The sequence below is a fragment of the Planococcus citri genome, chromosome 2, assembly GCF_950023065.1.
Source record: "Planococcus citri chromosome 2, ihPlaCitr1.1, whole genome shotgun sequence".
Taxonomy (NCBI): Eukaryota; Metazoa; Arthropoda; class Insecta; order Hemiptera; family Pseudococcidae; genus Planococcus; species Planococcus citri.
Genome location: NC_088678.1, coordinates 25,525,552 through 25,538,730, shown reverse-complemented (window position 1 = coordinate 25,538,730; position 13,179 = coordinate 25,525,552). Strand labels below are relative to the sequence as shown.

At 34.0% G+C, this 13,179-nt stretch overlaps 1 protein-coding gene across 4 annotated transcripts in view; it reads right to left on the bottom strand.

The window, feature by feature from the left end:
- Nucleotides 1–13,179, bottom strand: part of LOC135835177 (methylcytosine dioxygenase TET-like) — a 214,054-nt gene that overhangs the window by 42,002 nt on the left and 158,873 nt on the right. The window lies entirely within an intron of this gene.

Below are 13,179 nucleotides of genomic sequence, written 5' to 3'. Positions count from 1 at the left end.
CCACACCATACCATAGGGTGGATTGGATGCCAGCCTACAAATTATTGTACGCATGTAATGTACCTAGCTACCTACACGTTATGTGCGTAATGTTCCCAGGTGTTGGTAAAAAAAAGTTTTTTTCAACATGTTAAGGAATAAATTAAACAACTACGTACGTCAGCATTTATATTCGGCAGTAGGTAATACTGCATCGCATACAACCACCTCCACCTCGTAAACACACTAGATAGGTATTACGTATACGAATCGACAGAATTCAAAATACGAGTATACACGTATACAAAATGAAAAATTACACTCATTTTCATTAATAATAATTCCTCGTTAGAAGTACCAGGTTACCAAAGTGTGTGTAGTTGTCGTTACATAAACGAGGACGATTGACGACAAAATACGAGTATAAACCTTATAAAAAATGTAGTAATACTGTACAGCACACTAAATTGTTCTTAATTTATTACGCAACTTGCGTGCTCGGCATTTCTCATCATTTTGTATTATTCTTCTATTAATTCAATAATTTACAATCAAGGCTGTACATTATAGAGTTATATGGTAACCGTACCGTGTATACAATGATACGTCAACAATCAACAATCAACAAGCGTTAATTTCCTGGTCGTGGTGTTCGCTACACTCGATCACTGCTGATAATACCGCATGGAAAACCATCGCGACCGCGACATTCGAAAGTAGGTAAATATCGATAAGATAGTACGAAAGGTGTCGAAACTGTACTAATATTGATAATCAATTCGCGATAATCGGTATAGTAAATTCGTTTTTGATACTGACCTATCCCTTAACTCGTATCATCAAATCAAACCAAATATGGCAGTCTGATCACCTGATTATTCTCAATTTTTGGTTTTCATTCGATAATCTGGTAATAGAAACAGTCAGTTTTTTCCACAGTCCTAGGTAACCCTTCAGAGGATGCCAGGACTGACCTCGAATTGTAAAAATGTTTCAGAAGAACAGCGTTTTTACTCTTAAATAGGTAGATACCTACCTATATAGTTCATAATTATCAATTACCTACCTAACTTACAATTTACTTGTAAAATTCATTCGGAATAATTAAAACACGTTTGAAAATATCTGGAACCTGTTTTAAACTCATTGAAATCTGTTTCAAAATGTTCAAAACGTGTTTAAAAAATTTTAAAACCTGTTTCAAAATGCCTGAAGTTTACTTCAAAATGTTTGCAATTTTTTTAAATGCTTCAAAACATCGTTTTGAATTTTTCATTTTTTCAGGATCTCTGTTGAAGCACTTTTTCAAACGCCCAAATCCTGCTTCTCAGAGTTCAAAATAAATAAAAAGTTTGAAAACTTGCTCATGTTTGAAAACCTGTTTGAAATGTTTGAAATTGGTTCCAAAATTTTTGAAAACCGTTTTGAAATGTATGAAAATCTGTTTCAAAAAGTTTGAAAACCGGTTTTGAAACATTGAAAACCGGTTTTAAAATGTTCAAAATCAGTTTCACGTTGAGAACTCATTTACAAATTCATATTTGAATTTTTAAAACCTATTTTGAAATGGTAAACGTTCAGAAAACCTACTTATTGTTTTCAATCTGTTTAAAAATTATCAAAATCTGGTTTCAAAATTTTTCGAAATCTGTTTTAAAATATCCGAAAATTAAAATGTTTGAAACCAGTTTCGATACGTCTGAAAATCTTTTTCAATTGTTTGAAAATCGGTTTCAAAATGTTTAAAAACAAGCTTAGAAATGTTTGAGAACCTGCTTCAAAATATTATTGAAACTCATCTTCAAAATGTCGAGAACTCTTTTTAGAATATTTTAATTTCGAAAACCTATTTTAAAATGGTAACGCGTTCAAAAAACCTACTTATTGTTTTCAATCCGTTTAAAAATGATCAAAATCTGGTTTCAAAATTGTTCTAAACCTGTTTTAAAATGTTTGAAACCAGTTTTGAAATATGCTTAAAACCAGTTTCGATACGTTTGAAAATCATTTTCAATTGTTTGAAAATCTGTTTTAAAATGTTTAAAAACAAGCTTAGAAGTGTTTGAGAACCTGTTTCAAAATATTGAATACCATCTTCAAAATGTTGATAACTCTTTTTCGAATATTCTGAATTTTGAAAACCTATTTTAAAATGGCAAAGCGTATAAAAAAATTAAGTACTCATTGTTTTCAATCCGTTTAAAAATTATTAAAATCTGGTTTCAAAATTGTTCTAAACCGGTTTTAAAATATCCGAAAATTAGTTTTAAAAATGTTTGAAACCAGTTTTGAAATATGTTTAAAACCAGTTTCGATACGTTTAAAAATCTGTTTTAAATTGTTTGAAAACAAGCTTAGAAATGTTTGAGAACCTGCTTCAAAATATTGAAAACCATCTTCAAAATGTTGAGAACTCTTTTTCAAATATTTTAATTTTAAAAACCCATTTTAAAATGGTAAGCGTTCAAAAAACTTACTTTTTGTTTTCAATCTGGTTTCAAAATTTTTCAAAACCTGTTTTAAAATGTCCGAAAATCAACTTCAAAATGTTAGAAACCAGTTTCGATACGTTTAAAAATCGTTTTCGATTGTTTGAAAATCTGTTTTAAAATGTTCAAAAACAAGCTTAGAAGTGTTAGAGAACCTGCTTCAAAATATTGAAAACCATCTTCAAAATGTTGATAACTCTTTTTCGAATATTCTGAATTTTGAAAACCTATTTTAAAATGGCCAAGCGTATAAAAAAATTAAGTACTTATGGTTTTCAATCCGTTTAAAAATTATTAAAATCTGGTTTCAAAAATGTTCTAAACCGGTTTTAAAATATCCGAAAATTAGTTTTAAAAATGTTTGAAACCAGTTTCGATACGTTTAAAAATCTGTTTTAAATTGTTTGAAAACAAGCTTAGAAATGTTCAAAAACAAGCTCAGAAATGTTTGAGAACCTGCTTCAAAATATTGAGAACTCTTTTTCAAATATTTAAATTTTGAAAATCTATTTTAAAATGGCAGGTAAGCGTTCAGAAAACCTACTAATTTTGAAATTGTTAAAAACCTGTTTCAGAATGATTAAAAACTGGTCCAAAATTGAAAGAAAATCATTTTAAAAATGTTTGAAACCAGTTTTGAAATAAGTTTAGATACCAGTTTCGATATGTTTGAAAATCATTTTCAATTGTTTGAAAACTTTTTTCAAAATGTTTGAAAATCTGCTTCATAATGCTCGAGAACCAATTTTGAAATACATATTTAAAACCGGTTTCAAAAAGTTTAAAACCAACTCCAAAATACCGAGTTTGATTTCCAAGTGTTTGAAAATCGTTTTCAAATGTTCGGAACCTTGTTTTTTAGAATGTTTGAAAACCTATTTCAAAAAGTTGAGTGTTCAAAAAAACGCATTGAGATTATTCAGAAGTTATGTTAATTGTACAAGCCTGGTTTTAAAATGTCCAAAAACCGAGTTTAAAATGTTTGGAAACCTGTTGCAAAATGTTTGAGAACTTGTTTTAAAATAAAAAAATTTTTGAAACTGGTTTGAAATGTTTTAAAACCGGTTTTAAAGTGTCTTGAAACCTGTTTCCAAATGTTTTGAAACCGGTTTCTGAATTTTTAAAAATTTTCAAAACCAGTTTTCAATGTTTGAAACACGTTTGTAAATGTTTAAAACGTGTTTACAATCAAAGTCCCTAAAAAATAAAAATATTTACTCAAAAATTCTGGACTAACACAGGTAATTACCTACACGTTTGAAACACAGTTGAAACGCTTGAACCACAAATAAAACATGTTCCAAAAATAATTGAATGCTCATCAGCTATTTCAAAACACAAAACAAAAACAAAATTTCATCAAAGCCTCATACTTTCCATGAGGTTGAACTTGAAGCAAATCAGTTTGCAAGACGATGAAAGCTAAAATTTTCATTATTCAATATAAAAGTTGAAAGCAACCATCACAAAGTTTGAAAAAAAAAATTACAATGGACATCCTTTTTTTTAGCCTTTTTTTTATGAAAAATCAATTTTCATCTAGATCAAGAGCTCAACATGCTGGAGTATAAAAGGGATGAAAAAGGTCCTGATTGTGGTCAAAATTAGCAACTTGAGACATGAAAAATTGATTGTTACTAAATATGTAAATTGAAAAAAAAAACTGAATTTAAAAATGGATTTTGTACTAATAGGTATATTTAATCCAACTTCTCAATGCCTTAAAATACTTGTACCTATATCAAAACCATCGATTGATAATATCGATCAACAATTTCTTCATGTCAGGCACCTTTCAGTCTAATATGGATTCCATAAAAAATAATTATCATCAGGAATACCTCTCTCCTTATCCACTCTACATACCTTTCTCGAGCAGTTATCATAATGCATACATAACATAACGAAAAACACGCGGAAACGAATATAAGTACGCAGCAGTACCTACGCGTGGTATAAATGAGAAAAAAAATCAATAATTTACAATATCAAAGTAACGTTCGTTGTACCTTCCACTACACTTCTCTGTGCTGATGCAGTAATTTCGCATGAGCCATGACCCTCTTCTTTTTTACAGGGTACCTACCAAATTATACTTCTATACTGTTTTCAATATAACACAGTGTAGCTTTCTATGTATTTGTATATTATGCATACTATACGTACGTTATATTTATACGAGTTACGCATCATCGACCTCTCAACGAAAAATTCAAAAAGAAAAGAAAGAAAAAAAACAGCCTTTAGTACGCTTCGTTTAGTTTCAACTCTCAAAAGGGCTCGTATAACGAATTTTTCCCCAAAATATGGTAAATAATTCTCGAGATTGAGCGAATTGTGTATAGGTAGGCACGACTTTACACGTAGGTTGTACCTAATATGATTTTATTATCTACGCGAAATTCCGACCATTTCACAATTTTTGAGCTCACTTTTATACAGGCAGACGATTTGTAGAACGTGTTACGTGAATGTGAAATTTCAATTTGTACATTTTTGAAATTTTTACCATTTTATTAACGCGTCGTCGTCGTCGTAGAAATGGGTAATTTTTTTCACGTTTTCGCAGACGAGTTTTACGATTATGATTTTCACAAATTTTATAGGTTTTTGGTATTTTTCGACGAGTTTTATGTTTGAGTGCGTTTTTTTCTTCCACTATATTCGAGTACATTTTTACGATTTTTCTACAATTTTGTACCTATTTTTTTTTCATATATTGATAGTTCGAATGAAGACGAATCGACGAATGTGACGCCTACTCACTTTATGATAGAACAAAATGAAGTAGAAAATACGTAGCCTATTTTTAGAAATGAAATTAACAATTTTTACAAAATAGGTACTAGGTGTTCTGTTCGAGCTGTCGATCACCTGGTAATATCGCATGTGAAACGACACAAGTGCAAGTTAAATTGGTTTTCCGATGGCAGAAATTGAAGGGGCGATGTTAAGGGGCATTTATATGCTGATCCCTTACCATTAAGTAAAATTAAAAATTTGATGATAAATATATAAAAATATTTCTTCACGGTTGGAAAGCATCCAAAAACGATGATATTTAACCCACACAAAATTGATAGATAGGTAAAGGTATGTATACCTACGTAGCACCGTCCTAAAATTTTCTATCATTGCTGATTAATTTCATTCGAAATATCCTCGAATTCGAAAACTTTACAAATTAATTTTTATAATTCACCCATTCGCCAAAACTTTAATCCGTTTCGATGGTAAAAATTCTAAATAAAACTTTTCAAAGTCTACTCGTACTAAAAGAGAAATCAAACAAAAACCAATAAGTAGGTACGAGCAAGTTGAAAAACACAAAAATAATCGCCGAACAAAACGAAATTAGCGAAAAATTCTCCGAGACCATAATATCTTTACACTTGAAAAAACCCTCTTCTAAGTGGAATTTAATAATTAACGAAACGAATAACCCCCTCGACCTCGCCGTTCGCTCCCTGCGACCTCACGCTCACCTACCCTTCTTTAGTGAGTTTAATCTTTCTTCGATGGTTTTGCTACATTGCAATTCAACATCACACAGAACACGCTTTCAAAACAAATAGCCAGTTTTCTTCTTCTCTCTTTTTGCTGCTGGTCCCTTTTCATTGAACGCGCACGCGGGTACGGGTGCGTCCGAAACAATAAAACTTGCCCCCTCGCTACCCTCGCCGCATTGCTCCCTAATTCCTCTATCCTCTTACCCCCCCTCCTCCCCCCACGCCTAGTTCCTCTATCACGGTAACCAAATTTCCTCGTTTTACAGTTTTCCCGATTTTGTACAACAAACGTTCTTACCTACCTACTCTGCCGCAGCAGCTTTGCGTAGGTATTTTCTGAGCACTTCTTTATTGTACGTACTACGAGTATAATTTTTCCAACGTTTGAAATTAATTTCTCACGTTTTACGAAGAGAAAACTTTTTGTAAATTAGCCAACTTTTTCTTCTTCTTGCGTATTTTTTTTTTCAGCTTTGAAATTACAACCTTAAATTTCTCACCGATGCTGTTGTTGCTGCTGCTGTTTATTGCGTGGTTTTGTAGTAATTAAGATTTCGGTGGGTTTTCCATTTTCGTTTAACACGTTTTGACCGCAGCAGCGTAGTTTCGTTTTATTTTCAATTTATAGAGGTCTTAATCTTTGTGTATTTCTCGTAATTTTTTTTCACCTTGACCAATTCGAAATCTTCGATCAACTTTTAGCTCATTTGAGAACCTTTAATTAGAATTCAATTTTCGTCTGATATTTTGAAGTTTTTTAATCTCCTAAAAATGGATTCGGGCAGCTAAAAATCCATTTCGATTTATACGACGAACCCTATCCAGAAATTCATTTAGTCGGGGAGCCCACTTAAGGATCTATTGCACCCCCGTCGATCCTCCGGGACAACTTTTTTCTTAAAGGGGAAGTCCTAAGGAACATTTCTAGCCCTTGTACTCAAAAAAAAGTGGCCCTGCTTACAAAATGGCGGCCATTTTGATAGACAGGTCGGCCGAAATCACAGACTTAGCGTTCCAACATAGGACTTGCACAAAATTTTTCAAACTGTACAAGAGTAGATCGAAAGATCAGGCAAAAATCTATCACCTGTCAAAATTTCAAGTGCTAAAGTGCGTTTTTCGATTTTTGGTGAATTTTTGAAAATCAAATTTAGGCCAAAAATGAGGGAAAAAATCAAAATTTTACCAAATTGACCAAGAAAGCTGAAATTTGGGATATGTCATATTTTCGATATGCCAAATCGATTGGAAACTGTTTCAACCCGTTTTGAGCAGTTCTGGAGCCTCCAACAGATTTCTGGAACTCGAAATTCCCACAAAATTTCATCAAATGGAGTTGGATAGCAGAAATTTACTCTGCAAACTAATTTCAATACGCTACGAAGTCAACTGCAGAGGGATTTCAAGTCATTCTAGAGCCTCCAGCAACTTTTTGAAAATTACTGGAGCCTCCAGTAATTTTTGAAACTTGAAATTTCCCCAAAATTTCATCAAATGTCGATAGAAAATTGATATTTACTCTACACTCCAATTTTAACACCCTCTGAAGATGACTTCAGGCGGGTTGCAAGTCATTTTGGAGCCTCCAGCGACTTTTTGAAAATTTTTGGAGCCTCTAGTGGATTTTTGAAACTTGAAATTCCCGCAACATTTTACCAAATGGAGGTGGCAAGCTGAAATTTACTTCGCAAACTAATTTCAATACGATATGAAGTCGAATACATGGTGGTTTCAAATGGTTTTGAAGCTTCCAGCTACCTTCTGGAAATTTCAATTTTCCAAAAAACGCCATACGACCTTTCGAAAAGTTCGCTGGAGGCTCCAAAACGACATGAAATCCAGCAGCAGTCGACTTCGTAGCGTATTGAAATTAGTTTGCTGAGTGAATTTCGACTTTCTATCTTCGTTTGATGAAATTTTGGGGAAATTTCAATTTTCAAAAATCTACTGGAGGCTCCAAAACGACTTGAAATCTCTCTGCAGTTGACTTCGTAGCGTATTGAAATCAGTTTGCAGAGTAAATTTCGGCTATCCAACTCCATTTGATGAAATTATGGGGGAATTTTGAGTTTCAAAAATCTACTGGAGGCTCCAGTAATTTTCTAAAAATCGCTGGAGGCTCCAAAACGACATGAAATCCCCCTGCAGTTGACTTCGTAGCGTATTGAAATTAGTTTTCAGAGTTAATTTCGGCTATCCAACTCCATTTGATGAAATTTTGTGGGAATTTCTAGTTCCAAAAATCTGCTGGAGGCTCCAGAACTGCTCAAGACGGTTTAAAACAGTTTCAAATCGATTTGGCATGTCGAAAATATGGTATATCTCAAATTTAAGCTTTCTTGGTCAATTTGGTAAAATTTTGATTTTTTCCCTCATTTTTGGCCTAAATACATTTTATTTTCAAAAATTCACAAAAAATCGAAAAACGCACTTTAGCACTTGAAATTCTGATAGGTGATGAATTTTTGCCTGATCTTTTGATCTACTCTTGTACAGTTTGAAAAATTTTGTGCAAGTCCTATGTTGCAACGCAAAATCTGCGATTTCGACTGACCTGTCTATTAAAATGGGCGCCATTTTGTAAGTAGGGCCACTTTTTTTTTAGTAAAAAGGCTAGAAATGTTCCTTAGGACTTCCCCTTTAAGAAAAAAGTTGTCCCGGAGGATCGAGGGGGGCGCAATAGATCCTTAAGCGGGCTCCCCAACTAATGATATTATTTCAGTTTCGATATATCTCAAGCTTGAAATCTTCCACAAATTACGTTTGAAATATCTCGTCAGAATCTTATGCATGAGGAGATCTTCAAGTAAAACACCTCAAAAACCAGAAATTCTCATTTTTTGAGAAAAAAGTTGAAAATAACACTAGGCAACGGCATATTTGTTTTCGGGTCGAAAATGGGCTTAATCGATAGTTTAGACCCTAAAACAAAAAACAGAGTGAGGTTTTTCAATTTGAGTTGTTTTTGTAGTCAGGAGAGATGATCAAAGTTGCAAAAATGGCCGTTTTTGCCCTATTTCACGAGTCTGTGGCGACATCAGTATCATGTTTCAAAAAAAACCAAGGTCATATTCGGATTCTACGCACTTTTTTAAGTAAACATCTTTACCGGATTTTTGATTTTCGAACATTCAAGCGCATACGGAAGATTTTCGTTTGTAACACGAAATTTTTACTGCACGAGAACCTCGCCCGCGTGAACACGGTTCCGCGCCACGATTACATCGTGGAGTAACGCCAGCGTCGCGCGCTCCGAGTTTTAAAATATGTTACAAACAAAAATCTTCCGTATGCGCTTGAATGTTCGAAAATCAAAAATCCGGTAAAGATGTTTACTTAAAAAAGTGCGTAGAATCCGAATATGACCTTGGTTTTTTTTGAAACATGATATTGATGTCGCCACAGACTCGTGAAATAGGGCAAAAACGGCCATTTTTGCAACTTTGATCATCTCTCCTGACCACAAAAACAACTCAAATTGAAAAACCCCACTCTGTTTTTTGTTTTATGGTCTAAACTATCGATTAAGCCCATTTTCAACCCGAAAACAAAAAAAAGGTCAAAAATTGTTGCCTAGTGTAATAGAGGTGCCTGTTTCAAATTTTGTTGAAATTTGAGTTTTAAAGTTCGATTTTGCGCGAGAGAGCCGAATTTTTCTCATTAGATGAAGAGAAGGCCAACTAATTTCATCCTTTTGACAGTGAAAGCTCGAATAAAATTTTCAAAAATACACTTAACTTATTCTGCTGGAATTCTCTGGGACAACGAATTTTGGAAATCAGATCTGCAGCATCTCTGATCAATTTCCAAGCCTTGAAAAAAAATTCCAAAATTACGAAGAATAAATAAACAAATTTCCATCTCAGACTCCAAATCAACTGTAAGGATGATGAAATTAGGTTTTGAGAAGGTCGATGTCAGGTCAGAAGACGTTTTCAAAAATTTCAATCATGATTTCAAATTTTCAAAAATTTTCTAAAAATTTGAAAAATGAATTCAGGCAGCAGAAATTCTGGTTACAAGTGTTCTCAAAAATTCCAAGTTCCATTCAAATTCCAAAAAGCCTCTCTCTCAAAAAACTTACATGTGCACAACCGTTCAATGTAGGCCTTCACAGAATTCCCTCTCGTGGCAACACTGACATCACTTCATTCAAAACTAAATATTTTTTCGTTACCAAAACAAGACTAGAGGCCTACGAAGAGGACAACGATGAACCCAAAGATTTATCTATCATGCTAACACCAACACCAGACCACTGACCAGTCAGGTAGCCAGGTGATTCCTCTACACGTCCTTCTCTATCTCTCTTACTTTCTTTGTCTAATATTCGAAAGATCCTAGTAGAGGATGACCTTGGCTTATATTATTCGACATATAGATACCTACGACTGGACGTGAGCCATGTATTTTGTTCTTTTCATTTCGTTACCGTATCATTAACCCACGTACATAGTACCTACTACAGGCCGTGAGTTTCTTCCATCATTTACAACGTGTATTATTGTACAGTGTTTACAATGTTGCCGCATTGTTCCCCTCTCTGAGACTCGACGCTCTAAATCGAGCACTAGCGAAGGCAGCACCGCGGTTAATATACAAACAGAGCATCGACCTTTATCATTCCACACTATAATCACGTAAGCGGGCCGGCGAGGGGGGGCGGGGGTACCCGATGAAATTTCCTCTACATACTTAAAACGTCTCTCTCTTTTCTTTCGAGAAAATCCGCATCTGTTCTTTATCACTTTACCTCACTTTCTAACTCTTATTTTCGAATCACTGTTTGGATTTCCTTCTCCTGCGGACTGAGAATAATTCACGTACATATTAGTATTCTCAACTGCAGGTGTCGAATTCGATATGAGAATTTCCGTGTCGATGAATACAATTTCACCGTAGAACACGATGCCTGGTTGGCCGTTGGCTGACTGGATCGAAACTGATAGTGAGTTGATAAGCGAGGTACATTTTGATAAGCTATTTTTCGTCGATAAAATTCCAGACTAGATGAGTTTTTCGCAGAAATAAACGATGATAGAGGATTTGGTAATGTTGTAAAAGGTCGATAACATCGAGCTCAGAGGTTCAAAAACTTACAAATAGAATGTCCTTCACCCTCCCCCCTCCTCAAATGACACAGTAATAAAGTTACAGAAATAAATCTAGCCTCTGTGGAAAAAGGAAAGAGATCTTTTATAGCTACCTACTAAATCTTCTTCTGAATTTTCTTTCACTATTCCAAAAATTAATATCAGTCTGCCCCAAATCATTTAATAAATCACAAAAAAAATTGGAATTTTCAACGGAAAATTATCATAATGAAATACGATACGATCTCTCTGTTCTTCGCCCCTACCTTTCCTTAAAATTTGCGTCGTGGTTATTTATCTAACCAAATTCACCTTGAACTCGTAATTTTGTAAAACGAACAAAACCACTTTAAATTTATAAATCCTATAAAAGGGTATTTTAAATTGAAGAAATTTTCATAATGAAATCACAGAGTTTGTCTTTCTTTTTCCTTTATCTTCATAAAAGAAGACTCGTTTAAAATTGAAAATTTTCAACAAAATTAAGCTATAGAACCCTGCCTCTTTCCTCTTCCATCTCTGTTATCTCACTAAACGAATCAAGTTCTCTTGGAATATTCCATCATAAAACTCTCAAATACAAACAATTCATTTAAAATCTTCCAACTTCGATTTAATTTTGGAAAAATTCTCCAAATTACCTCACATACATGCTCGTGGCTCCCATCATCGCTATCAATTCTCCATCTAAAGACATCTCAGGAAGGAAGCTAATTTCCTCACCACCGTCAGATTTGCGAATAAAAAGAAAAATCCATTCGGAGCCTTTCATATTTCACTCGCAAACGTCCATATTTCCGTAAGTAATTTTGATTAGGTACGCGGCAACCATGAGCTGAGGAAAAAAAATCGCTATTTCTCTCCGCAACTCGCTTGTCGACCAAATGAGAAAAATTATTAATTAAAAACTTTTTTTTTTCCATCGCAGTAAAATACACTACGACGGTTTTTGTACAGTTTATTCGGCAAAAATATGAAAACGCGTTAAAAAATTCTCCTCCGGCTTTTAATTAATTAAAACATTTAATTACTTTCATTTGAAAGCTGACAAAACTTTTCTTCTTTAAACGAAAACAGATTAAATTTTTCCGCTTACAAATTACTATTACGTGTACCGTATAGACTAAGTTAGAAATTTCCGTTTTTCAAAAATAAATTCTCTGTCGACAAAAAAAAAAAAAAAAAGAAAACCAATTATCCTCGACAATATTTTATACTCTTACATGAAAAGATTGAACGGTTCGTGTAATTGAAAAAAAAAAAGATCGCGAAAATTAAGGCGAAAACCCTAGAAAAATGTTATACGTTTATAGATTTCCTGTAGCCGCAGCGGCACCTGCAGCTGCGGCCTGCGGCGCGCATTTCCACGTTAACTTTCCAATTTTCCCGGCCGGTGTGGATGACATCATAGCTCCACCCATTTCTTTACTGACGTCACCAAAAAATGTATTTCATTGCTCGTCGTACATATAAAATATACGAAAGGAAATTCGACGCGGATTTAATTAAATTCGACTAGTTTTTCTCTTCCAACAGCCGAGGTCGTAAAACGAGAAGTCAATTTGCGAGATTAAAATCCGCGCAGCAACGAAAGAGGTACACGAAATGGCAGAATTTTTCAAATCAATTTCGAGTATAAAATATAAAAAACCGGGGGTGTAAATCGATACACGAGATGCGATTTGAACAAACTTAAAGAACCATTTCATTACCGGATAATTCGTCCATTCGGTAGTCAGAACGCTATAGAAAGGCCCAAATCGAGAAAATATCATCGGCAATGGTTTCAGCAGCTGGAAATCATAAGCAATCGATATGTCACACGATCATTCGAATATTTCAAAATTGGACCCCCCCTCCTCCCTCTCTGCGTAGGAGAGGACGAAATATCCGCCAAAATGATATACATCGTGTGAGTACTCTAATGAAAGAGGATTTCAAACAGTATCCAATGATGCTATCGATTCTTTGAAATAATTTCGATCAGCTACAAGATGTATTCAGATAGGTACTCAATCTCACTATCTCAACATTCTTCAACCAAACAGAATAAAACATTCGCGAAGAAATTAATCTTAAATTCAATTACACTGCTTCATGTTCTATATC